The sequence below is a fragment of the Euprymna scolopes genome, chromosome 38 (assembly GCF_053919585.1).
Source record: "Euprymna scolopes isolate OS-2025 chromosome 38, ASM5391958v1, whole genome shotgun sequence".
Taxonomy (NCBI): Eukaryota; Metazoa; Mollusca; class Cephalopoda; order Sepiida; family Sepiolidae; genus Euprymna; species Euprymna scolopes.
The window spans coordinates 72,380,374-72,406,533 of NC_136519.1; the positions used below are offsets into that span (position 1 = coordinate 72,380,374).

Below are 26,160 nucleotides of genomic sequence, written 5' to 3' on the forward strand. Positions count from 1 at the left end.
TAGTCTTTTTACTTTTCCATGTTTTAATCCTAACCATATTACTTTTTATGCTCACATTTTTCTATGTAATATGTGTGTGTGTGTGTGTTATCCAAACATGTCTGGTTAATATGTTTTTTTTTTGCATTTAATACGGGTACTAATATATTAAACATGTGTAACATTTAAAAAACTACGATTACAATAAATTAAAATAGGCTCGATCACGCTCCTTCTTTATCCTTCTCTCCCTGCCAGACAACATAGAAAAAAAAGGAAAAATTATATATAAATAAAAAAAAAAAAAAAAAACGAACAAAGTTTCTTAAAAAAAAAATACAACTCCTTATGACGATATCGAAAGCGCTCTAGAAAGAAATCGCTGTCTCAAGATCACTCGGTTCTGTAGGACATAATTTACCGGTAAATACCAAAATAATTGCTCGTCAAACAGAGAATTGCCAGAAAGATTAAAGACAATGAAAAAATCTATTGTATTTTACCAAATAAGATTGGATATATATATATATATATATATATATATATATATATATAAAAGTGAGAATTTATATGTGTGTGAGTACTCTTCTCAACCTATGTACTCATCAAACTTTTGATCTACAGACTTGAAATTTCGTATATAGAATATTTAGACACGTGGAAAACTTTTTAATCCGTATTCATCCGGAAAAAAGGCTGCCAAGAGGTCAGAATTAAAAAATTGATATGCGATAGTCATCGAATTTTTTATTGTCCGCTAACTGTTTGATGACAGATTACTTGTGTTATGAACAGGTATTTTGGAAACATCTTTTGAGGAACGTGTCAAGCTGGTCCAATAGTTATCGTACTTGACTTACTGTCTTTTAGGCTTCAATTTGGAGTATTTTTTACCCACAAGAAGCGAACTGTTTAGAAAAAAAAACAATACTCGCACGCATATGTCTCAGTTTATGTATGAATTAAAATATAATATTTATGCATATTTTACGACTGGGTAACGCTAGTCGGCTTGCGTTAATTTTCATTTCGAATCGGAATGTTTTCAAAGTCGGCGTTGTTTTTTTACCTTTACATTTCTATAAATCCGGATTTTTCTCATCTGACGAGGGCATTTAGCTTCGAAATGTCATGGTGTAAAGAGTTTTCTCACTTATTTCCTTTTCAGTAGCTTTTAGTGAAGTGATAATGTAATAATCTCCCTAAGGTAACTTTAACTTTATTTTTTAAACTTATTCTATTGTTTGCTTCTCTTAATCGGGTAGGGCTTTTTTATCCAAATAAATTTGTCTTACAGTTGAAAGTTTAGTTTTCAGCTTAATTTGATGTAATGCGTATGTATATATATATATATATATATATATATATATATATGTGTGTGTGTGTGTATGTGTGTGAGTATATATAAATATGCGCATACGTATGCCTATGTATGTATGTATATATATATATTATATAAGAGCAAACAGTTAATAAAACATGTTAAAAACACTTTGAAAAAGAGTTAAAAACATATTTAATCTGAAAAGGAAACACTTTATAAGTGGATAGTCCTTAATCCGCGGAGTTTTGAAGAAATACTTTCCTTCTCATCAGAGGGTAGGAATTAGCAAAATGCGGGATCGGATTTTGCATTCAAAAGTATTTGATGAAACTACAAGTAAGTCAAAGATCTTACTTGATAACAAAAAGTGAAGCAGAGGGAATATGGTGAAGAAAAAGGTGATTACACGTGAATGGATAGTCTGATGAAAGGTAAATAATCCAATGACGGTAAAATCCAAAAATATAACTCCTAGAAAGTTAAAAGAATTTCCATTTGCACAAGTAAAATTCAAGGAAATCACGTCATTGGAAGATGGTCCAAAATAATCCAAAAGTCCGAAATCCATGGAATAATTCACAAATATGTACAAAGAAAAGAAAAGGGGAAAATTCCAATAATATTAATAAAAGAAAAATAAGATATGCTTTTCACACGAGTGCCGAGACATAATAAGAAAGATCGGGGAAGAAGAAGAAGAGGAAAAAAATTAGATGGTGATAGAATTAAATATAAGATAGAAAAGCAAATGCCAAACTGACCCAGCCAAAAAGGCGCGCAAAAATATAGGGCAAAAAAAATAGGTCAACTAAAATGTACAGGTTATTACTTAAGAAAATATAATTTAATATAAGATTTTTTTCCTTAATAATTGAGCAATCTGGTCAATATTTCATCTAAAACATCGCTTATATATATATATATATATATATATATATATATATTTCTACGTATATAAATATACATGTACGTACATATCTATACATATACATACAAAAATATATGCATATATATATACCAATATATACATTATGTATATATATAATATATATAAAATAAAATTAAAAAAATTACAATTAAATTTACCAAAATGATCCAAGATGGTAAAACTATAATATATGTAAAATAAAATAAAAAATACAATTACTGATCTCCCACGTAATCTTCCCATAACAGACACCAATATTTCATCTTCAAGTTATCCTTCTTCCCATCCCCCATCTGATATAGTTACTAATCCAATGGTTCTAAAAGAACAAAGGGAAATACACACACACACACACACACACACACACACACCGATCATGGCATTGAATGACGTCATATCCGAATTAAGAGGAATACCAATATTGCTGAAACGAACAACTTACAGAAGAGAATAACAAAACGCAGTTTAAGTTAAGAGTTGCAAATATTTACATGCGTCTTCTCGTTTCTTGGAAATAATTTTTCTGACCATTGATCTGTCACGTATTAGTTTAAAATACCATTTAGACTTGCCTGTCACCCAGCAATGTAAAAATACCATTTTTTTTGCCTTCGATACTTTAGTTCGAAATACCACTTTGAATAATTTATCACGCGTTCGTTTAAATTTCCATTTTAGTCTGTCATATTTAAATTTGAAATAACATTTTCATTGAAGATCAGGCGTTTGTTTAAAGTACCATTTTTGGCCTGTCATACGTATGTTTAAAATGACGTTTTCCTTGGTCTGTCAAACATCAGTTTTAAAAACCATTTTCATTAGTCTGTCACATATCAATTTGAAATACCGTTTTTATTGGTGTGTAATATTTCTTAAGTCTGTCATATTCAGGTTTGAAATAATACGTGGCAGGCCAACAAAAATATTAATTTGATTACCATTTTCTTTAGTCTGTATCATTTAAGTTTGAAATAGTATTTTTGTGAAACAGCAACTTGAAATACTATTTACTGCAGTCTGTCATCATTAAGTCAGCAATATTTTTCGTTGATTTGTTACGCTTCAGTTGGAAATAGAATTTTAGCTGGTCTGTCATGCCTAAATTTTAAATATCACTTTCTTTAGTCTGTCACACGTGGGTATGAGATGGAAAGTAATGTTTAGTAACCATTCTCGGATCAGTTCCATGCATTATCTTCTCATTTCTCAATTTGCACCCTGTGAACTGCCGTGACGGCAAAATCTTCGAACTGGCAGTGAAGTAGAACCCCGGGATACGGTGGTCCAAGGGTATGTTTTTTTTAAATTACAACATGGAATACGATGTTTTTCAGGGCCCTGGTTACGGTATTTGTCCCACCTTACGGTGTTATTTATAATATTATTTGATTATATACATGTGTATTATATATACTGGACTGTATTTTGTTAGTAATTTTTAATACCGTATCCCGGGGTTCTACTGTGTTTTGCTTTTCTTTTTTTTTTTTTTTTTAGTATTATCGCATATGGTTTTCTTGCTTGGATAAACTTGTTTGAATCCCTATGTCCCAAAGAATTTTGATTTACATTTTCCATTACTATCTCCGATCGTTATTATTGTTTTTTACTTACTAGGAGTATTCACGCAAGGCCATTATCAAAGGTTTAACTTGTGGTGTTCTCTGGAGTTTCAGTGACAACAATTCTCCCCGGATTTCCAGTACTCTCAACCTCTTTCGATAACCTTTGCAGATGAATTTGCCTTATCGCAACAGCCGCTTACCATTGATTTTTTTGTTGGCAGCGACCATTGGTCTTCATTAGAATTTGGATGGCAATAAGCCTCAAGATCACGGTTCTATTGCACTCACCCAGCGGAGGTTTGACTAGTGCTCTCTCTCTCTCTCTCTCTCACTCTCCTCAGCCTTTCCCTCTTGACCCTCACTTATTTGGTGTGGCGCCAGTTTATGGCGACATATGAAAAAAAAAAAAAAAAGAAATATTCATATTATTATTGGAAATAATGGGGTAAATACAGGCTAATTCACTACAATGAACTCCTAATTGAGTAAATAAACAACAATTACAGCGTTTAATGGAGTGGATCCTATAAAAGGGGGAAAGTGGTGGTGGTGGTGGGGGAGAATCTGTTTGTGTCGGTTCGTGTTCATGTCGGATTTAGCAAGAAACAATCTCATTTTATTTCCGCCTGTGTCCTTCCAAGGAGACGTCAAACATTGTTTTGTCCTGTTTTTTTTTTTTTGTGCTTTTTGTATGTTTTTTTGGTGTGTGTTTGTGTGTGTGTGTGTATTTTTTTTATATATATACGTCCACTTATCTTTTAAACAGACGCTCTGTCCATCCATACGTCCGCCACACTAACGTCTGAAATTAGTTTTTGGATGAGTCTACGCATTTCTATCAGTCGATTGGTTTGTCACGCTGAAGAGCATTTTCCTCGATAAACGCGTAGATTCGATGGACGCATCTTAAGAATGCATTCATTTTTTTTAAAATCCGTTTCTTTTTCTTTATTATATCTTTGTTCTTTCTTTTTTTTCGTTCGTAGTTAATTCTTTTTTCTTTCAAAATTTCTTCTTTTTATCCTTCCTTCTTTCTTTGTTCTACCTTCTTTCATTCTGTCTTTCTTTTATTCGTTTCTTTTAATTAAACAGTACTCACGAGGTGGGGCGTTGGAGAGAACTTTTTTTATACAGGAATAACTATTTATCAAGGCCCAGAGGCCACTCGAGGATAAGGGTTAATGGGTATACATTAGTCAATATGATTATAGCGTAGTGAACATAAGTAGTGGGAATTTTGTAAATTGGATTACTTAGGGGGACGGTTCATGAAGAACTTGTTTATGTTGGACTTGAAGACAATCAGATTGTAGTCAGCTGGAAAGCAGACAATCGGAAGAGAGGTTCAAAGAAAGATTTGTTCATGGAATCTACATTTAGGTTTAGACACAGATAAAAAGTGTGGGAAATTATTGATAGTGGTTTTGGCTAGACAAGTGTTTTTCGTGAAAGTTTGGCGAGGGGGAACCATAGATTGAAGCTCAGACGAGCATTTGCCATGAAAATAACGATAAAGCAAAGACAGGCTCGCAACGTCTCTTCTGTGGGCAAGAGGTTGCAGGGAAGAGAAAAGGGCATCCTCCATTAAGTTACAAAGTCTTTTTTGAACTCTGTCACGGCAGGATAAGCTGCTTCTAGCTGCTCCTGCCCAGATGTGGCAACAATACTCCATCGTTGGTCGTACCTGGCTTTTATATAGATAGATAATTGCATCAGGAGTGAGATATCTACTCGAGCGGTAGAAGGGTCCTACGATTTGAATGCCTACTAGACACTATCCTCGAGTGTCTAAGGTTTGTCAGGACAACGTATCATGATGATACTTTTCCTCCTAGTAAATCCTGACCAAACATTCAAAATGACATAGTATTCGCAGCTCAGATAAAATTACCTCAATATGGCTAACCTACACTAGCTTTTACAAGGAATGGTGCACCTTCTCCAAATGATGTTACCTTAAGTAACAGCACGAAGCTAGATACTCCACCAGACTAGATCAATTCTTGTGCTGGAATTCAGTATAGCCAAGTAAACCCTGACTAAATATTAAAAAATCACATAATATTCATGGTCTAAATAAGATGTCCTCAGTAGGAATAACCCACGCAGAATGGCGTACCTTTTCCAAATGGTTTTACCTCAAGTAACAGCACGAAGCTGGATATTCCACCAGACTAAATGAATTCTTGTCCTGGAATTCAGTAAAATCAAGAAACCACGCAAAATGTATACTATAACATATTTAAATTGTCAATTGGAGATAGGAAAATCATATTCTTAATTTCTTTACTAATATATTGTTTATAATGTAAAGGAGAATTTTATTGGAATATTTGAATATCTGTTATTTAATTATTGGAATCTTTTGAGATGAGTAATTTGTATATTTATTTATTTGCAGACTAGTATCCTCATCTTCGTAGTTATTGCTGTTTCACGACGTTTCAGCTAACTGTTCCTCTGGCCTTCGTCAGGGGATAGGAATGCTGACGAAGGAAACCTGGCTAAGGCCAGATGAATAGTTGTTTATTTTCATGCTCTATCTCCACCGGAACTAAAAATCGCAGAGCGGCGCTAGGGACATCAAATGATTGGATTTGTTTATGGCCCGTTTATTCTGGGTCTTAAATAGTTAAATGGTTAAAAGAATTTTTAAAGGGTCAAAATTGAAAAAAAAAAATCGTTGTACATTTTCTGCGTTCATCTTAGTTTAGTTTTAAATTTTTAATGAGTTCCTATACGTGTTACGTCGGTACAGTGGTAACGTCACAGCTGTGAATGCTGCACTTTCGGTTTCGATTCTAGCTGATGGCACTCAAATAATTTTTTTTTTTAAACTTTTAAAATCACGATTCTATAATAATATATACGAAATCTGCACGAATTAAAATATATTTAAGTCTATTTTATGACCGGGCAACGCTCCCACCCACCTTAGTAACCTGAAAAGATTTAACATGCTATAAAACAAAGACAATCAAACGCCATGAATAAATATTTAAAAATAAAAGGAACTGGAAACATAAAATAAAAACTTTAACAAAAAATGACAAAGATTCAGGATTTAATAACCCGCATAAGATATATATATGCTGTAAAACAAAAACACCAAACTAAGCACAATGAATAAATATTTGAGGCCATAAAGAATTTGAAGCGTATACTTTCTTCCAAAATTGCAGAATTCAGCGTTAAATAACGACAAAAGGATGTAGATCCCGTAAAACAACAATAAAAAACACCGAGCTTTTATTATATACTATTTTTTTTATCGTTTATTTTTTTTTTCCAAACCTCTTGTAAATTTATTAATAACAGCCAACCGAAAAACAAAACAATCAAACCAAACACCATAATTAAATAATTAAAGATATAAAGAACTTAAGGCATACTAATTTGACCAGAATAGTTGAATCCAAACAGGATTGATATGCTGTAAAACAAAACATCCAAACTAAACATCATAAATAAATATTTGAAGATATAAAGAACTTTAATCATATAACATTTTTTTTTTCTAAAATTATTGGATTCGGCATAAAATTACCCGAAAAATGTGCTTATCTGCCGTAAACAAAATAACCAAATCCGTTCTTAACGGAGACATTTTCATTTCGTATTTTTAGTCGCAAGCGACTCTATAAGTCACTCTGTCGGTCGGTCGGTCGGTCGGTCGGTCGGTCTGTCTATCCGTAACACTTTTGTGTTTGGCCTTTTTGGTTAAAATCAAAGGTCTGTTGTTAATAGATGCTGTTCTTAGCTTTTAAATCTTTTCTTAGCCTTTTGGCCAAGATCAAAGTGTAGTATCTTTCTTACTACATGCTGTACTTATTATGATATAAAGTGGGGGATCACTTTTCTGTATTAATTTAATGTAAAATGATCACCCACTTTACAACCAGTCAGTCTCAAAGTCATTCAAATCATTCTCCAGATCATTCAAGTTATTTCTGAAGGATTCCAGTTATTTTTTAAGCATTAAAGTCATTCTTAAGGTCATTCAATTCATCCTTAAGTTCATTAAAGTCATTCTAAGTCATTTACCTTTTATTTATTTAAGTCATTTCAGACCATTTTTCGGTCATTTAAGTTTATCTTTAAGAATTTCATGTCAATCCTACATTCACGCATTCATTCATTACACGATAGCATGCGACTAATGGCTATCGGCCTTGTTTAAAATATTCTTTGTCTTATTTTCTTTCGTTTTGTCTTGAATACTAGTTATTTTTAATGTGTTTTTTTTTTCTCCTGAAACCTATTCACATTTGTTAATGTGTTTTTTTTCTCCTGAAACTTATTTACATTTTTAATGTGTTTTTTTTCTCCTGAAACCTATTTACATTTTTAATGTGTTTTTTTTCTCCTGAAACCTATTCACATTTTTAATGTGTTTTTTTCTCCTGAAACCTATTTACATTTTTAATGTGTTTTTTTTCTCCTGAAACCTATTCACATTTTTAATGTGTTTTTTTTTCTCCTGAAACCTATTCACATTTTTTAATGTGCTTTTTTTTTCTTATGAAACCTATTCACATTTTTTAATGTATTTTTTTCTCATGAAACCTATTCACATTTTTTAATGTGTTTTTTTTTCTCCTGAAACCTATTCACATTTTTTAATGTGCTTTTTTTTCTTATGAAACCTATTCACATTTTTTAATGTGTGTTTGTTCTCCTGAAACCTATTCACATTTTTAATGTGTTTTTTTTTCTCCTGAAACCTATTCACATTTTTAATGTGTTTTTTTTTCTCCTGAAACCTATTCACATTTTTTAATGTGCTTTTTTTTTCTTATGAAACCTATTCACATTTTTTAATGTGTTTTTTTTCTCCTGAAACCTATTCACATTTTTAATGTGTTTTTTTTTCTCCTGAAACCTATTCACATTTTTTAATGTGCTTTTTTTTTCTCCTGAAACCTATTCACATTTTTAATGTGTTTTTTTTTCTCCTGAAACTATTCACATTTTTTAATGTGCTTTTTTTTTCTTATGAAACCTATTCACATTTTTTAATGTGTTTTTTTTCTCCTGAAACCTATTCACATTTTTTAATGTGTTTTTTTTCTCCTGAAACCTATTCACATTTTTAATGTGTTTTTTTTTCTCCTGAAACCTATTCACATTTTTAATGTGTTTTTTTTTCTCATGAAACCTATTCACATTTTTTAATGTGCTTTTTTTTTCTTATGAAACCTATTCACATTTTTTAATGTATTTTTTTCTCATGAAACCTATTCACATTTTTTAATGTGTTTTTTTTTCTCCTGAAACCTATTCACATTTTTTAATGTGCTTTTTTTTCTTATGAAACCTATTCACATTTTTTTATGTGTGTTTGTTCTCCTGAAACCTATTCACATTTTTAATGTGTTTTTTTTTCTCCTGAAACCTATTCACATTTTTAATGTGTTTTTTTTTCTCATGAAACCTATTCACATTTTTTAATGTGCTTTTTTTTTCTTATGAAACCTATTCACATTTTTTAATGTATTTTTTTCTCCTGAAACCTATTCACATTTTTTAATGTGTTTTTTTTTCTCCTGAAACCTATTCACATTTTTTAATGTGCTTTTTTTTCTTATGAAACCTATTCACATTTTTTTATGTGTGTTTGTTCTCCTGAAACCTATTCACATTTTTAATGTGTTTTTTTTTCTCCTGAAACCTATTCACATTTTTAATGTGTTTTTTTTTCTCCTGAAACCTATTCACATTTTTAATGTGTTTTTTTTTCTCATGAAACCTATTCACATTTTTTAATGTGCTTTTTTTTTCTTATGAAACCTATTCACATTTTTTAATGTATTTTTTTCTCATGAAACCTATTCACATTTTTTAATGTGTTTTTTTTTCTCCTGAAACCTATTCACATTTTTTAATGTGCTTTTTTTTCTTATGAAACCTATTCACATTTTTTTATGTGTGTTTGTTCTCCTGAAACCTATTCACATTTTTAATGTGTTTTTTTTTCTCCTGAAACCTATTCACATTTTTAATGTGTTTTTTTTTCTCCTGAAACCTATTCACATTTTTAATGTGTTTTTTTTTCTCATGAAACCTATTCACATTTTTTAATGTGCTTTTTTTTTCTTATGAAACCTATTCACATTTTTTAATGTATTTTTTTCTCATGAAACCTATTCACATTTTTTAATGTGTTTTTTTTTCTCCTGAAACCTATTCACATTTTTTAATGTGCTTTTTTTTCTTATGAAACCTATTCACATTTTTTTATGTGTGTTTGTTCTCCTGAAACCTATTCACATTTTTAATGTGTTTTTTTTTTCTCCTGAAACCTATTCACATTTTTAATGTGTTTTTTTTTCTCCTGAAACCTATTCACATTTTTAATGTGTTTTTTTTTCTCATGAAACCTATTCACATTTTTTAATGTGCTTTTTTTTTCTTATGAAACCTATTCACATTTTTTAATGTATTTTTTTCTCATGAAACCTATTCACATTTTTTAATGTGTTTTTTTTTCTCCTGAAACCTATTCACATTTTTTAATGTGCTTTTTTTTCTTATGAAACCTATTCACATTTTTTTATGTGTGTTTGTTCTCCTGAAACCTATTCACATTTTTAATGTGTTTTTTTTTTCTCCTGAAACCTATTCACATTTTTAATGTGTTTTTTTTTCTCCTGAAACCTATTCACATTTTTAATGTGTTTTTTTTTCTCATGAAACCTATTCACATTTTTTAATGTGCTTTTTTTTTCTTATGAAACCTATTCACATTTTTTAATGTATTTTTTTCTCATGAAACCTATTCACATTTTTTAATGTGTTTTTTTTTCTCCTGAAACCTATTCACATTTTTTAATGTGCTTTTTTTTTCTTATGAAACCTATTCACATTTTTTAATGTATTTTTTTCTCATGAAACCTATTCACATTTTTTAATGTGTTTTTTTTCTCATGAAACCTATTCAAATTTACTTCCTTCCGTTCTTTCTTAAATACTTATTTCTATAATATTTCTATATTATTTCTATCTTTCTTTTTCTTCCTTCAGCATTATACACGTATCCCAACACAAAAACAAAACCGAAAGCAGCCAAAACAAATAAAACAAAATAAGAGAAAGATAAAAACAACCCAAAATGAACCGCACATTTCCTCAAACAATTCTAGCTATCAACATTTTTAGCTGTTCTCAACAAAGAACAGTTTTATTTGGATCAGAAGAGATCGAGTTATTTTGCCGCGAGAAAAAGAAAAAAAAAAAAAAAAAACGAGAGGGAGTGGGCAACAACAACAACAATAAATAAATAAATAAAATTGTTAGGGCGCGACGGGTGGGGGTGGGAGGAGATAAATAATAGAAATTAATTACCGCTGCGTTTCTACTTTCGAGAAGCAAGACAAAGTCCAAAATAAAACAAATTTATCGCCGTGAATAAACGTCAGAATCGTTCGTTTATGCTATTGAAAATCACATTTGCTTTGTTGAATTATTGGAAGAGAAAAGAATCAGTGCTTATAATAAGAATTTAAAAAAAAAAAACGTGCGGCTTACGTATACAGGGTGACCCCCCCCAAAAAAAAACAAAACAAAAGCTAAATGGAGGCCATCTAGAACATATGCTGTAGAACGGAGAAAAAAAGGCCAAAGACCCTAGTGTTTGGATGTGATATTTTGAATATAATAAACAAGTCAGGACCACAGTTTCATTTCATTCGGACAAAACACTAAGAAACGGGGCCTAATTAGAGTTGGGACTCGTTTCTTTGGGGGGGGGGGGGTTCACCCTGTAAACACTCGCGACAAAAAGATAAATTACAGTGTTTGTACAATTATTTGAAATCGGGAATAATAAAATTTGTAACTTTTTGAGGTATCGGAAAAAGTTGTGTATATTTTCCGATACCAAAATCGATTCTTTTAATTGTTTTATTATTATTATTATTATTATTATTATTATTATTATTATTATTATTATTATTCACTCACGAAGTCTTTTCACACAGGCCCTCATCAAAGATGTTTTTTTTTTTTAAACAACTTGTGGTGGTGTTCCCTGGAGTCTGAGTGACAACGTATCCCCAAATTTCCAGTACTTTCCACCCCATTCCATAACGTTTGCAAGTCAATTTGCGTTATCACAACAGCCATTTACTTCTGATTTCTCATTGGTAGAGATCATTATTTGATGAAATTTGGGTGGCAATAAGTCTTCCCAAGGCCCCAGTACTCTTCGCACTCATTCAGTGGGGGTCTAGTTAGTGCTCTCTCTTCTCGGTCTTTTCCTCTTCCTTGACCTCTTCTTGTGGTATTAGTTGATGCCGTACTTTTTTTTCTTTTGCGAGGGGTAACTTGCAATTATACAATTGTAATTTTATTTGGGTTTTATCTCTGTAGCAGTTTTTTATCTGTCCGCTTAACGCCTGCAGCTCATGTGTATTTGTCTCCACATTCAAGAGTTTTCCTTAATATTTCAACCGTTTTCATTATTGTTATCCGTTGTATCTTCTCGGTCATTTCTCTGATTCCAATTTCTCCCATTCTTTTTTCAAAGTTTTTCGAAATTGTTTCTTGTGCTCCTACTGTTATTAGTATTATCGTGACCGTCTTCAGCACAGCTCTCTGGCTAACTTTGTCTATTTGCTCCGCTCCTCAGTCTTTTTGATATTCACTCTGTAGTTAACTAGAACAACGAAACCTACGATTTGGCAGGGCATTTCCTTCTTGTTATTATTATTATTATTATAGCGTGTGTGTTCTTTTGTGTGTCACGCTTTCTGGCAAATTTCATCGGTTGAGATTTAAGAACACACACGCTATCGTATTAATATATAGATTATACTAAATGCGAGTTAATAGATTTGGTATGTGTTTAATAAGATTCCAGGCATAATCTCCTTTTCGCGTAGAGGGGGGGGGGTGATCGTGTGACGTGTTTACTTCTGATGATGACGTCATTATGTTCTCTTAAAAAAGATGCAAATAATATTTTTATGGTGTATTACATTGACATAAGATGCTATATTCCAAAAATCACATCGATGTACTGCTGATTCGAAAAAATCAGGTAAATGTATCAGTGCACGCTAGGGGCTTATTTGTAACATTCCAAAAATCACGTAAATATATCAAGTAATCCTGAGTTCATATTTTCGTCCTTAATGTCCTCATGACAATAACTGTAACAACTCTTTTAAAAGAGGGGTGATTAATGTATGGAAGCACATGTAGTTTACTTCGGCATCAAAGCCAACAGAGTCGAGTCCATTGGTGAGTTGGTTTGTTATTATTATTAGAATAACCCATGGAAATTCCACGGTAGTTGAAAACGTCATCACATTAGCAAATGATAGAATTTCCTCCAATAGAATAATCAGTGCAATGTTAGTTCCGATCAGATTGTGAATTAAAAAAAAAACAAATATTTTTGCAGAAAATATGGAGAACTGCTTGAAATATATTATTACTAGAAATAGAACGATGGTATGGCATCCCTTTTTTCTAGAGATTTTAATTTAATCAAAATGACGTGTAAATCTTGTAAGTGATAAATATGTCACTATTTTTTTTTATAAATAATTTGATAATTTGGCATCTAAGTAATAAGATTTGATAGAAACATGTTCTATGTCAAGTTTTTTTTTGTGACTGGAAAAAACTAACTTATCCATCTTAGCAATTGCTTATTGGGATTTTTTGAACATTCCATTTTCACTCTAAGACAAGTCAGCATTATAACGGTTGGGCCATTTGGAATGTTCCATTTTTTTACTGTAAGGAAAATAAGCGTATTTTTTTTTTTAAAATCTTTTGAGAGGAAATGGTTTAAATTATTTTTTAACTGATAAAGAGCGACTATAAAGGGAGATAAATCGTTTCTCATTAATAAATGTTTGCGATGATAATTTTTTTTTGTGACACCGGACGTGCGTCGAATAAGTATTATTATTATTATTATTATTATTATTATTATTATTATTATTATAATAATAATAATAATAAAAAAAAAAAAAACTTATTTTTTAATTACGAATACTAATGATAAAAAGAAAAAAAAATATTTATTGATTTTAAAACTATCAGTTAAAATAAAATCAATAGATTACACCCGCAAGGTTATTTTACATTGGCAAAATAGCAAAAAAACAAAAAACACCCACATTACATGGGTGTTTACGGTAATCTGAAAATTAAAATAAAAAAAAACATACATAAATATTAAGGAGTATTAAAAGAATCAGAGTCCATAATTTTAGTGGAATTGTCCGATCACTATTAAGTGAGGAGTCATTTCGAGTAAAACACTGATTACCATGACATAGTAATAGGGACAAGACGCTTTGATATTTTTAATCGTCAATAGAATAAAACCAGACACACGAAAACCTGAATCGGAAGCACTGAAACTCAATTCTAAAAATATTTCTTTTACAAACTTTATTGCTTTCACAACTTCCAAATCTTTGGACAAAATCACCCAATATTTTCGTTAAATTCGCGACGCCATTATTTTGTGTGTAAATTAAATTGTGTGTGAATTTGACGGATAATAAAAAACGCAAAAAAATAAATAATTGAAGTAAGATCTCTTTGTTATTGTTTGGATGATTTTTGTGAAAAATCAGATGCATCAGGTTTTTTAAAAAAAAATTAGATACCAATATTTCTAAAATTCTAAATATTTTAGAATATTTTAAAGGAGTTTTTAAGGAACAGAATATGGACATAACCTTTGAAAATTCTAATATTTCAAATGTGCATTGAATTTAATCCATTAGACACAAACTAAGATTCACTGAATTTCAATGTCTTCTTAGGAATCCTTGAGCTTAATTTTCTAGAATTATCCTTAAAAATGATGTATTCGATGGTATAGCTAAAGAGAGTGTATATTTCTTTCAAATACCGGTTTTCATCTTGAATGTCTCCGACTCATTGTCGTAAGATTGTATTCGAACAAGTATTCGTCTGGATGGGGTAAATAAGCTCCATAGGAAAACTATTAGTCTGTATGATGTTCCAGAGGGAGCCTCTGTGAACTAGGTACTTTCATTTCTTTGTGCAAAATCGATGACATCATCATTTTGTGTTCAAATTAAATAGTGTGTAAACTTGATGGATGGCCAAAAGCGTTACATTTGAATAAAGAAAGTAACGTCCTTTTGCTATTAGCCTGTATGATGTTCCAGAGGGAGCCTCTGTGAACTAGGTACTTTCATTTCTTTGTGCAAAATCGATGACATCATCATTTTGTGTTCAAATTAAATAGTGTGTAAACTTGATGGATGGCCAAAAGCGTTACATTTGAATAAAGAAAGTAACGTCTTTTTGCTATTAGCCTGTATGATGTTCCAGAGGGAGCCTCTGTGAACTAGGTACTTCCATTTCTTTGTGCAAAATCGATGACATCATCATTTTGTGTTCAAATTAAATAGTGTGTAAATTTGATGGATGGCCAAAAGCGTTACATATGACTAAAGAAAGTAACGTCTTTTTATTTGTTTTGTTAGATTGAGATTTACAAAAATATTTATAAAAAAATATAAACATATTTTGAAAGGTTATTTATATTTTCTTATACAATAAATATGTGAATTCAAACAGATAACGTATTAATAAATCTTACGTTATGCTAACATAAATAATCTATATAAAAGTAACCTTGTCTGACTGAGGAACGGTCTCTACCAAACTATATTGTTTATTTTTGGTTTACAAACTTGAAACTTGATATATAGGGGATCTACCCTTGTGGAACAAATTTGATTTGTTTTTTTAGCATGTAAAAATAGCTGCTAAGGGGGCAAATTTCTTTTTTAAAAATGGAACTTGGCAGGCATAAGGTTATTTATACGCATATGCAAATATACGTTTATATCTTCAACAACATAAATTTTATGTGTACGAATTTATGTCAGATGGTAACGAATAATGCTGGAGAGCTAGATGTTTTGATTTTGATGTTAGCTAATGACACACAAGTCATTTTTTTTTTCTTGACTTTTGAAATCACTACTTAATATTGAGTACAATATAAATTGAGAATCAATAGAGAATTAACTGTATAATAATAAATACGAAATCTGTATAAATTAAAATATGTGAATTTGACTGATGGCCAAAGGCGCTAAAAATGAATAATGAAAGTAAAATCGTTCTTCTATAGTTTTATTTTGTTAGATTTTGATATTTACACAAATTTCATTAAAAAATACAAACTTATTATTCTAAAAGATTTATGTAATTATTTGTATGCCGGAAAAATATTTGTCTTATGCAATAAATGTATGAACTTTTACTACTAACGTACGTTATGGCTGACATAAATAACATATCCCTTATGGGTTTCCATATTTTGGAAGTTAGCCACTAAAAACGGTAGGCACTAGTGTCAAATGAAGTACATTTTTACGATACATTTTAAAATTGGTGTTAATTCTAGAATTGAACAGATGACAATTGACATTCTTATATTATTAAAATACTTTAAAAAGAATGTAAAATCTATAAATTCTTTATTTAAAACTAATAATTCGGAATTATTGAATTTAGATCATTAAAATCTTTTGAAAATTAATTATTTTTGAAATTTTTTTATTTGCAAGTCTATTAATTATATTATTAATGGATAACATTACTTTTTTACGAAACATAATAATATTGAATTATTTTATATTTTGCATTTACGAATCGAAGGTAAGTAAAAAAAACAAAACAAAACAATATGTTGTCTATAAATAAATTATTACTGGCACGAAAAAAAAAAACAAAACATTATTACGCTTACGCCGAAATTATAAAGATCCTTAAAAAAAATGTTTATTTTACGAAATGTTCGTGCTATAATTCAAACGTATAACATACATATATTATTTTATACATATAAATACATTTAAGTGCATATATATATATATATATATATATATATATATATATATATATATATATATATAATGGTTTTTGTACAACATCATATAGAAGTACTAGCGGGGGAGGGGGGCTGGCTTTGCCCGGGCGTTAAATACGCTTAAATATGAGATTTTAATTTGTCCAGATTTCGTGCATATTATTATAGAATTGCGATTTCAAAAGTTAAAAAAAAAATGTATTTGGGTGCAAGAATCGAAACCGAAAGCAAAACTGTAGCATTCAAAGCTGGTGACGTTACCACTGTACCAACGTGACGCGCATATGAACTGATTAAAAATTAAAAATAAAAATGAATGTACAAAATGTATAATGATTTTTTTTTTCAATTTTGCTCAATTTTTGATCCCTTAAAAATGTTTTAACCGGTTAAAAACCCATAAAAAAACGGTCCATAAAAATCAAATCATTTGAATCGCTCTGCGACTTTTAGTTTTGGGTTAGGGTTAGACATATGGAGACAGACAGACAAACATGCATAATGAGTTTTATAAATACGATTATTTGGATTCCTTGGGGCCCTGTCCTGATCTTGAGAGTCATTTTCACAACGTTTCCGCCGATGTAACCTCTGACCTTCTTCATGTGTATCTTGTCGAACTCAGAAATGTTTCTGTTGAACTCGGGAATTTGGATGGAATTTCGAACGGAACACTTTTATTTACTTCACGGGGGTAGCATGTTCTCGTTCCGTCAGCCATGACTGGTTCGCAAGGACTCGTGGCGCAGTGATTAGTAGCGCTAGAACAGCAGCATTTTCTTTTCATTGTTTTGACGCTCGAGTGTGTATCCTTGAATATCTTATATGCTTTTATATAGTAATGTGGTTCTCGGTTGATTAACTGTCTCGGATATATACTCGAGAGTCAAAACGATGAAAATAATATGTTGTTGTTGTTATAGCCATAGAGATTAGAGTACTTGGAAAATTCAACTGTAAAAGTGATATTCTCCTCAAGGTTGGAGGTTCAATTCTCAGTGTGGGCGACCGAAAAATACAATTTCGAATTATATAGCTTCTCTCTCAAGAAGATACACCAGAAGAAGGTCGGCGGTTACATCGACCGAAATGTAGTAAAAATGATACATAAGATGAGAACAGTAGTCTGAAGCATCCAAATAATACGAATAACCAATCCTCATCTCAAAAATTCAGAAACGTAACATTATATAGACATGATAAGGTTCAGAATCTCGCGTATTCAATCATTTGTACGAAACTAGATATGTACTTAATTTACTCGTGTTTTACTGGTTTTTAATTTTTTTTACATAATACCATTTTTTTCTTTTCGTGTCTAGTCCACATGAAATAACTGGACGTGCGTAATCTCCCCCCATTGACCCATAACAGAAATGTTACGAAATTATATCGTCTTCCTCCAAGTACACCGCCCCTTTCTTTCCCTCTCTACAATAAGGAGATAAAAAAGGGAGGCGGATCAGTTATCGCCTCATTGAAACCCGAACTGTAAACTATTCCACTGATCTCCTTTGGCCGGTAAAAAGATTAAAACATCGAAGGGTGCTAAAACGATTGGCCAGAATTGCGCGACCTCCATTGCATCTGATCATACCTTTATTTTTTTATTTTTATTATGCTTTTATTTGTGTAACCTCGACCTCCTTCTTATCTCTCTCAAATATCGGTCATTGCACGAACTGGCCCCTGGCAATCAAACGAGCAGTTTCGACTTTCGCCTTCCCCAGAGAGTCTGCATGTCAGATCTTGTGGCTTCTGAAAAATGAGACCCATAAAAAAAAACAGGCCACCTCTTTTTCCCGATCTCTCCTGTGGTCAATCAAGTGGTTTATTTATCAGGTTTTGCTAGAAGACCAATAGCTCATGTGCCCGTCTATGACGTACACTTTTTCTTTTTCAATATGGCTGCGAATCTTATGTTAACTTGTGTAGCTTAATATTTGCTAGACATACGGCATAATCATTGTTCTCGTTAGATCACCGAAGTTAAGCAGTACTGAGCTTGGTTAGTATTAAAATGGGTGACCATTTGGGAATACTAGGTGCTGTATGTGCTCTGCATTATTTACAGTCTTCCTTGACTTCTTGCGTTTGGAACCAAGCAGTAATAACTCGAAGGAGAAGTGGTTAGAGATTGCGCAATCCTTGCTGAACAATTCAGCGCGAATCATCCGTCATCATTCCAGGATGATTAGATGATCATCATCATTCCAGGATGATTAGATGATCGTCATCATTCCAGGATGATTAGATGATCATCGTCATTCCAGGATGATTAGATGATCATCGTCATTCCATTTTTCAATTAGCACTATTTCTGGTTTCTATTTGCTATGTATGGATTTTTCAAAGAAGGTTTTGTTTTTGGGGGTGAAGGGTTATTGTATTTGATAGTAGTGATGGGTAGGTTTGGCATTTGTTAGTGTTTAGACTGAGGCTTGTTTTTTTTTTTTTTTTATGGTATCTACAGTTTCGTGAATCTGGGATTGGGGTTTATCATGAAGCTATCCAGCATGTGAGTAATGCATATCCGGTGTGGTTTTCCTTGTCCGCAAAATATGTGAACCCAACACTAAAAATAAAAAATGACAATAGTAAATAAAGTTTATTAGGTTATCGCCAAGATTGTTGACTCTTTTTGACTTCCGGTTTTTGTTGTCCATTCGGATGGACAATTAGACATGCTGAAGTGGAGAAATCATTCTTAATACGAGGAAAAACGAATTTTCACATTATTTGAGAGGATAATAATCGTATATTATTTTTCTTCTTTTTTTTTCTTGGAATCCTTTAAGATGAGACTTCATAATTTGTGTATTTATTTATTTTTTATTTATTTATTTATTTTTGCGGATTGTTATTCTCATCTTCATAGCTGTTGTAGATACCCGTGACTTAGTGGATAGAGGTGTTGAGTTTCTACAGCTCCAAGTGAGCATTGTCTGAAGATAAAGGTTTCAATCCTATTTAAAACAGGCCAGAAGATTAGTTGCCCAAAACGTGGTGAGACAAAAACTATGACAGGCAATAATTACTGAGGATGCAGTTACAAGACTCGGCATTTCTATCCCGTCGCGGTTAATCACCTGAAGAAGGCCAGAGGATTAGTTGACAGAAACGTGACAGCAACTATGATGATGGGAATAACAGTCCGAAAAAAATGAATACACAAAAGAATAATAATCATTAATCAGAAGGGACCATATTTTGCTCGTCAACGTCTTCCCATATGCGGAGCAAAAACTGGTAGTCAAAAAGCAAAATATCTTGACTATAACCGGTTTTATAATAAGTCGCGAGGTTCGAGTTCTGTCAGGGTAACTACATCACTTTCTTTGATACTCTTCGAAAAATATAGATCAATATATTCCCCCCTACGGATTAAATAGTAGCTTAGACTAGATTCTTAATGTTTTGTTCCTAGGTTACTGCCATCTGAGAGTATCCCGTATATCTACAAAGCCACTATTCGCCCACACATGGAGTATTGTTGTCACATCTGGGCTGGCACATCTGCTATTAGTCTCTCGCTTCTAGATAGTGCTAAAAAAATGTAGCCTAGCCAACCTAATAGATCCCGCACTGTCGGTCAAACTCAATCCTCTGTCTCCTCGCCGAAATGTGGCATCCCTATGCCTGTTTTACAAGTACTTTAATGGTAAGTACTCAAACGAACGTAAAGCACTAGTACTCCCTCAACGTAAATACCCCCGACAAACCCGCCCAGCAGCAAAATCCCTCCCCTACATTGTAGACATCCCTGGATGCCGAAAAGCCTTCAACTACAAATAGCTTCTTTCCTCGATTTGCTAGACTTTGAAATTCTCTCGCAGGCCCTGCTTCTGACTGTAGAAGTTCAAGTGTAATGTGAACATACATCTCGCTGTCTAACTCCCTACATGGTATCTCTGCAGATCTGATCCCTATTAGTATCCCCTTTACGACTTAGTGGCACTGTTCCTTGATTTAGGCGAATAAACAACATTATATATATATATATATATATATATATATATATATATAATATATATATAATGTGTGTGTTTTTATTTGTTTTTTGTTAGTGGTACTCTTTGAACGAATTCAATTATTTATACAAAAGTGCATTTTTACCTAAATGCGAATTCGGAATAATTTTCTCTTTGACAAATGTGGTATCCCCTAAATGGGGAGCGGCACATATATATTATTTTTAAAATATAATTATCCACTGACACGTGTTTCGTCGTCTACGACTCATCAGAGTGGCTGAATATATATATATATATATATATATATATATATATATATATATATATATATATATACACTACACTTAAATCCTTTTTCTGTATTCCATACTTGTAAATTTGACACCAGTAATGTTTAAACATTTTCAGCATTTGATTTTTCGATATATAAATATATTTTCAACGTAAAATTTCTAAAGAATATTGCGTTTCCAACAGATAAAAAAATGTTGGCGTTGTGTTTCTCAATCACTTGAGCATCACCAACAACAATTTTTGTTATAAGTACTTTATGAACCACCTATTAGATCAATCTTATTAAATTTAGTGTCCTTAACCAATTATTAAAGTAAATGGACATTTTAATTATATATTGTGAATGCTGATGGAAATGCAGAAAAAAATGGAATGGTGAAAAAAGCATGAACAAAAAAAAAAACAAAAAAACAACCAAACGGGGTATTTTAGTTACGAATTTTCACAACATTTCATCATCTTTTTAAAAAGATATTTCACATAACAAATCAGTAATTATGAGACTCTTCGTTAAATACTAATAACATATCAGGGATGTTGTACGTCTTCCGTAATTTCCGGAGAAAGCCTCTTCTCAAAGAGAAATACAAAAGTGGAACCGTCAATCGGAGAGAAGATTTCAAAATGGCTATCCTTCAGACACGGGGTATATCTCAGTTAAGGGGGGGATACATATAACCGCTAGAGTATTTGTAAATTGCCACCCATTTTGTACTGGTCAGGATTAGCATCGTCAAACTCCAGTGATCTAGCGAGAACCGTAATCATGATTGTACTGTACTCGTTGCGTTGATAATAATTTTCGTGTTTACATCATATTTGTCAAGGTTAATGTTATTAAAAAAGACTTTTTTCTTCTGCGAAAATAATTGTCATCGTCAGTTAAATATTCGTTAATTAAATAAAACATTTTGTTTTTAATAACCTTTGTAATTCTTCTCTTTCTAATTCTCTATGGCCATATTGGCATTCATTGCCAACTGTAAAATATTAAGTCGTAAAATAGACGGACGAAATGACACATCCGCCTACATAATAATGATTGCAACGTCTTGTCACTGAAAGTCCGTGTGTCCGAAGATGACTTTTCAGTCCTGGAAGCGATTTGCACACACTCGAGCAGACATAACACTAAAGACTGTCATTGATATATATATATATTATATACACATACACACATATATACATATTGTCATATACATACGTATACATACATACACACACATATATACGTACATACGTACATATGCATACACACATATGCATACATATGATGATTGCTGCATCTTTTCAGATGATTGCCGTCACATTGAGTTTTTTGTTTGAGTTCTAACCCTAAACCCTAACCCGCCCAATCTTGTCGTCCATGCCATCTCAGGTGATTCTGCACTCCCGCCGCAGATTTGCACATCTTGAATCAGATGTGACATACAAATTGAGTAGTTTCCATCGAGTAGACTTCCTCTGGAGGTTGAAGGGTATTCCTATGAACAATCACATGTCTTCTCAAACCAGCAGTAGACTTTCAAACTTTGCTGCATGTTAAACAGATCGTTTGGTTCGGACTAATAAGTGCAAAGTTGACCTGAGCAGGAGTTCTGCGCGACTTAAGATGGTTGACGTAGCCAGCTTTTGACAAAAACAAAAGTTCAAAGGTGTCGCATTTTCAGCTCTGTGTGTCACGGTTAAGACCATCAATTAAACCTTTGCGAAGAACATCACAACTGTCATGTTCAAGCCTTCGCCACTTCGGCTTTTGCAGAGTAAGTTCTTCTCGTGTGTCGATGTCGATTTGTAAGACTTTCAAATTATTCTTTGTATAAATATACATACATATACAAATACATATACACATGTATATAAATATGCATAAATATATACATACAGATACACATATATATCCATATATACATACATACATACACATATATATGCCTATATACATATATATATATACATGTAAATATACATGCACATATATGCATATATATAAATACACATATGCATGCATATATATATATATACATATACAGATATGTTGTTTTATTATTTATGTATTAGATACATACATACATACATACATACATACATACATAGAAACATACATACATACATACGCACACGTCTTTATAATCTAATATTTCGTTTTGTTTATCTGTCAGTTCAAAATTTCTCTGAAACTACTGAACCGATTTTGTTGAAAGTTGTTATAGACCGTTGTTTTATAAGGTGTAGCGAACTAGGTATTATGGTATCCGTTCGATGCATAGTTAAGGATTAATACGGATTAGTCACCACAGAAGTTTAGCATAAAAGAAAAACTAACTTTTAATTTTGCTCACTTTTGCTAATGATAAAAATAATTATATTTTTTGATAATAATAAAAATAATTATATTTTTTTGATAATAATAAAAATAATTATTTTTTTAATATTAATAAAATAATTATATTTTTAGATAATAATAAAATAATTATATTTTTTGATAATAATAAAAATAATTATATTTTTAGATAATAATAAAAATATATTTTTTTAATATTAATAAAATAATTATATTTTTTTAATATAAATAAAATAATTATATTTTTTGATAATAATAAAAATAATTATATTTTATTATAATAATAAAATAATTATATTTTTTGATAATAATAAAAATAATTATATTTTTTGATATTAATAAAATAATTTTATATTTTTTAATATTAATAACAAATAATTATATTCTTTTATAATAATAAAAATAATTATATTCTTTTATAATAATAAAAATAATTATATTTTTTGATAATAATAAAAATAATTATATTTTTTGATTAATAATAAAAATAATTATATTTTTTGATAATAATAAAAATAATTATATTTTTTGATAATAATAAAAATAATTATATTTTTTCATAACAATAAAAATAATTATATTTTTTCATAACAATAAAAATAATTATATTTTTTAATAATATTAATTATATTTTTTGATAATAAAAAAATAATTATATTTTTTATGATAATAATAATAGTAATAATAATAATAATAATTAATTATTTTTTTGATAATATTAAAAATAATTATATTTTTGATAATAATAAAATTAAGAATTCCTTAACCCGCGGAGTTTGAAAGAATGCGTTCTGTTCGCAACGGGAAAAGGTTTTGACAAAATAATTCTTATAGCAAAGCTATGATTTTACTGATAGTAGCATAAATTAAAACTGCGCAATATGAAAACTAATTATATATGCATAATACTTAGTAGAAATGGCTATAAAATTCAGAAGAGAAACGAAAAATTGAAGGTAAAAGGATATTTAGCGATCACGTAGGTCCAGAAACAAAATGGTCATTGGAGTTAATATTCGCATAAATAGCAATCCAATACGCATAACAATTATTTTGCTAAAATGTTTCGTATTTTAAACTTTACGAATTAAGGAATTCGTAATGTTTCTTTCTGAGTTTCCTGTCGAATAATAAACTGTTGTAAATTATCATTTACAATCTTTTACTTTTATTTATTTATTTTTTTAAGAAGCTCAATTTCTAGTATTGGTTATATTTGTTTTTTTCATCTAGTTAGAATTAACATATAAATATATTAATATTTATATTCTCTTTATGTTTACAGAAGATTTTGACTTGTAAACTTAATAATTACCTCTTCGTTTATATCTATAATATAAAGCTGTGTGTGTGTGTGGTCACGAATAGGCTCCTATATGGTTGACTATTAAAAAAAAAAACTGATCACATATAATGATAGATGTATCGAGACACAGGAATGGCTATGTTTGATCTGGCAGAACAGTGGTTCATTAAAATTGTGGAGTCTGCGTTCGCGCCTGGTCCACAAAGTATTGAAATAAAAAATTTAAATATAAAAAAAAAAAAACGTTTACAAGTGTTTTTTTTTATATAGATGTACATAAGAATACTTTGATAAGTATGTTTTAGCTTAAATAGGGATGATATAATAAAATTGTGGGGTCTGCGTTCGCACCTGGCCTCCATGCAATGGAAATAGGCACAAACTTTAATAAAGACTTTTCATAACTATCTGCGTAAGTATACTTTGATAATTATATTTCAGTTTGAAGAAATATGGTATAATAAAATTATGGGGTGCTCGTTCGCACCTGATCTCCATATAATGGAAATATGCAACTAAGTTTAACAAGGTTTTTTAATATATATTCACAGAATATTGTGATAAGTGTTTCAGTGTGAACAGGTATGGTATAATAAATTATGGGGTTTATCTATTTTATTTTTACTTTCATCATATTTTGCTTTGGTTTTGATTCCCCTACATTCGAAGCTAACTCATTTACAACCCTTCCTTTTCGTAACCTATCATACTTTCATAAATCAAAGTCCATTTTTTGTAGGCTATTTTTGAACCCAGTCAACGACGGGTACTTTTGCTAGTATATATATATATATATATATTATTATTATTATTATTATTATTTTACTTATAAAACAGTAATTTATTGACATGTAGTTTTCGTGTGCTACTTCTCGTCAGCGTAGATTGACTGTTTATAGGAATCGAAGTTTAGACTATGTGTATTATAGTCTAATGCGTTAACCGATATGCCACGAATCCTATATCACTTTACGTGTTATTTTTTATCACCTTTAAACTTGTTTAGAATTTGTTGTTAATTTTTGTCAACAATAATACAGTCAATTAGCGTTTTTAACCTTGAAGGGAAATACCTTCAAGGTTGAAGACGCTAATTAACCGTATTATCTCTAAAAAAATTATATATATTTTGTGTGTGCTTTTTCTTATTGTAATTGTTGTCGATTTTTGTATCTTTGCAGGTAAGAATGATTTACTTATCAAAATCGATTGCGGATTCCTGATAAACCTTTTGATGCTATTGAATTGACCCCCAATTGTTCGGGTTTGAAGCCCCTCATAAGGGGACGCTGTTTATTCCACTAAGCACCACGATCCAACGGTAAGTTGGTATTTACCCCTCCCCAACTCTTTCTCTCTTCTTGGTTAAAATCCGTGTTACAAGGTTTCGCTCGTTGTGCACTCAAGTGGCGTGCCGACGTTAGCGACAGGGTAACTAGCGAACTATCTCCCGTTCTCATATTTCTCATTATTAGAAATTTAAAAGCCCCAATGCGAACCGCAATAAATTCAATTAGTTTGAATTGCATCATAAAACCATAAAAGGACAAATATCTATATAATAAA

General features: G+C 30.9%; 1 protein-coding gene across 2 annotated transcripts in view; it reads left to right on the forward strand.

Moving 5' to 3' along the window:
• LOC145263180 (uncharacterized) overlaps positions 1-26,160 on the forward strand; it is a 481,342-nt gene that overhangs the window by 109,062 nt on the left and 346,120 nt on the right. The window contains exon 1 of one of the 2 annotated variants that reach the window (XM_080120229.1): positions 25,897-25,915. The exons of the other annotated variant lie outside the window; for it this stretch is intronic. The gene's annotated coding sequence lies outside the window, so the exon portion shown is untranslated. Of the gene's footprint in view, positions 1-25,896; positions 25,916-26,160 lie in introns of those variants that run through there. 2 annotated transcript variants of the gene reach the window in all.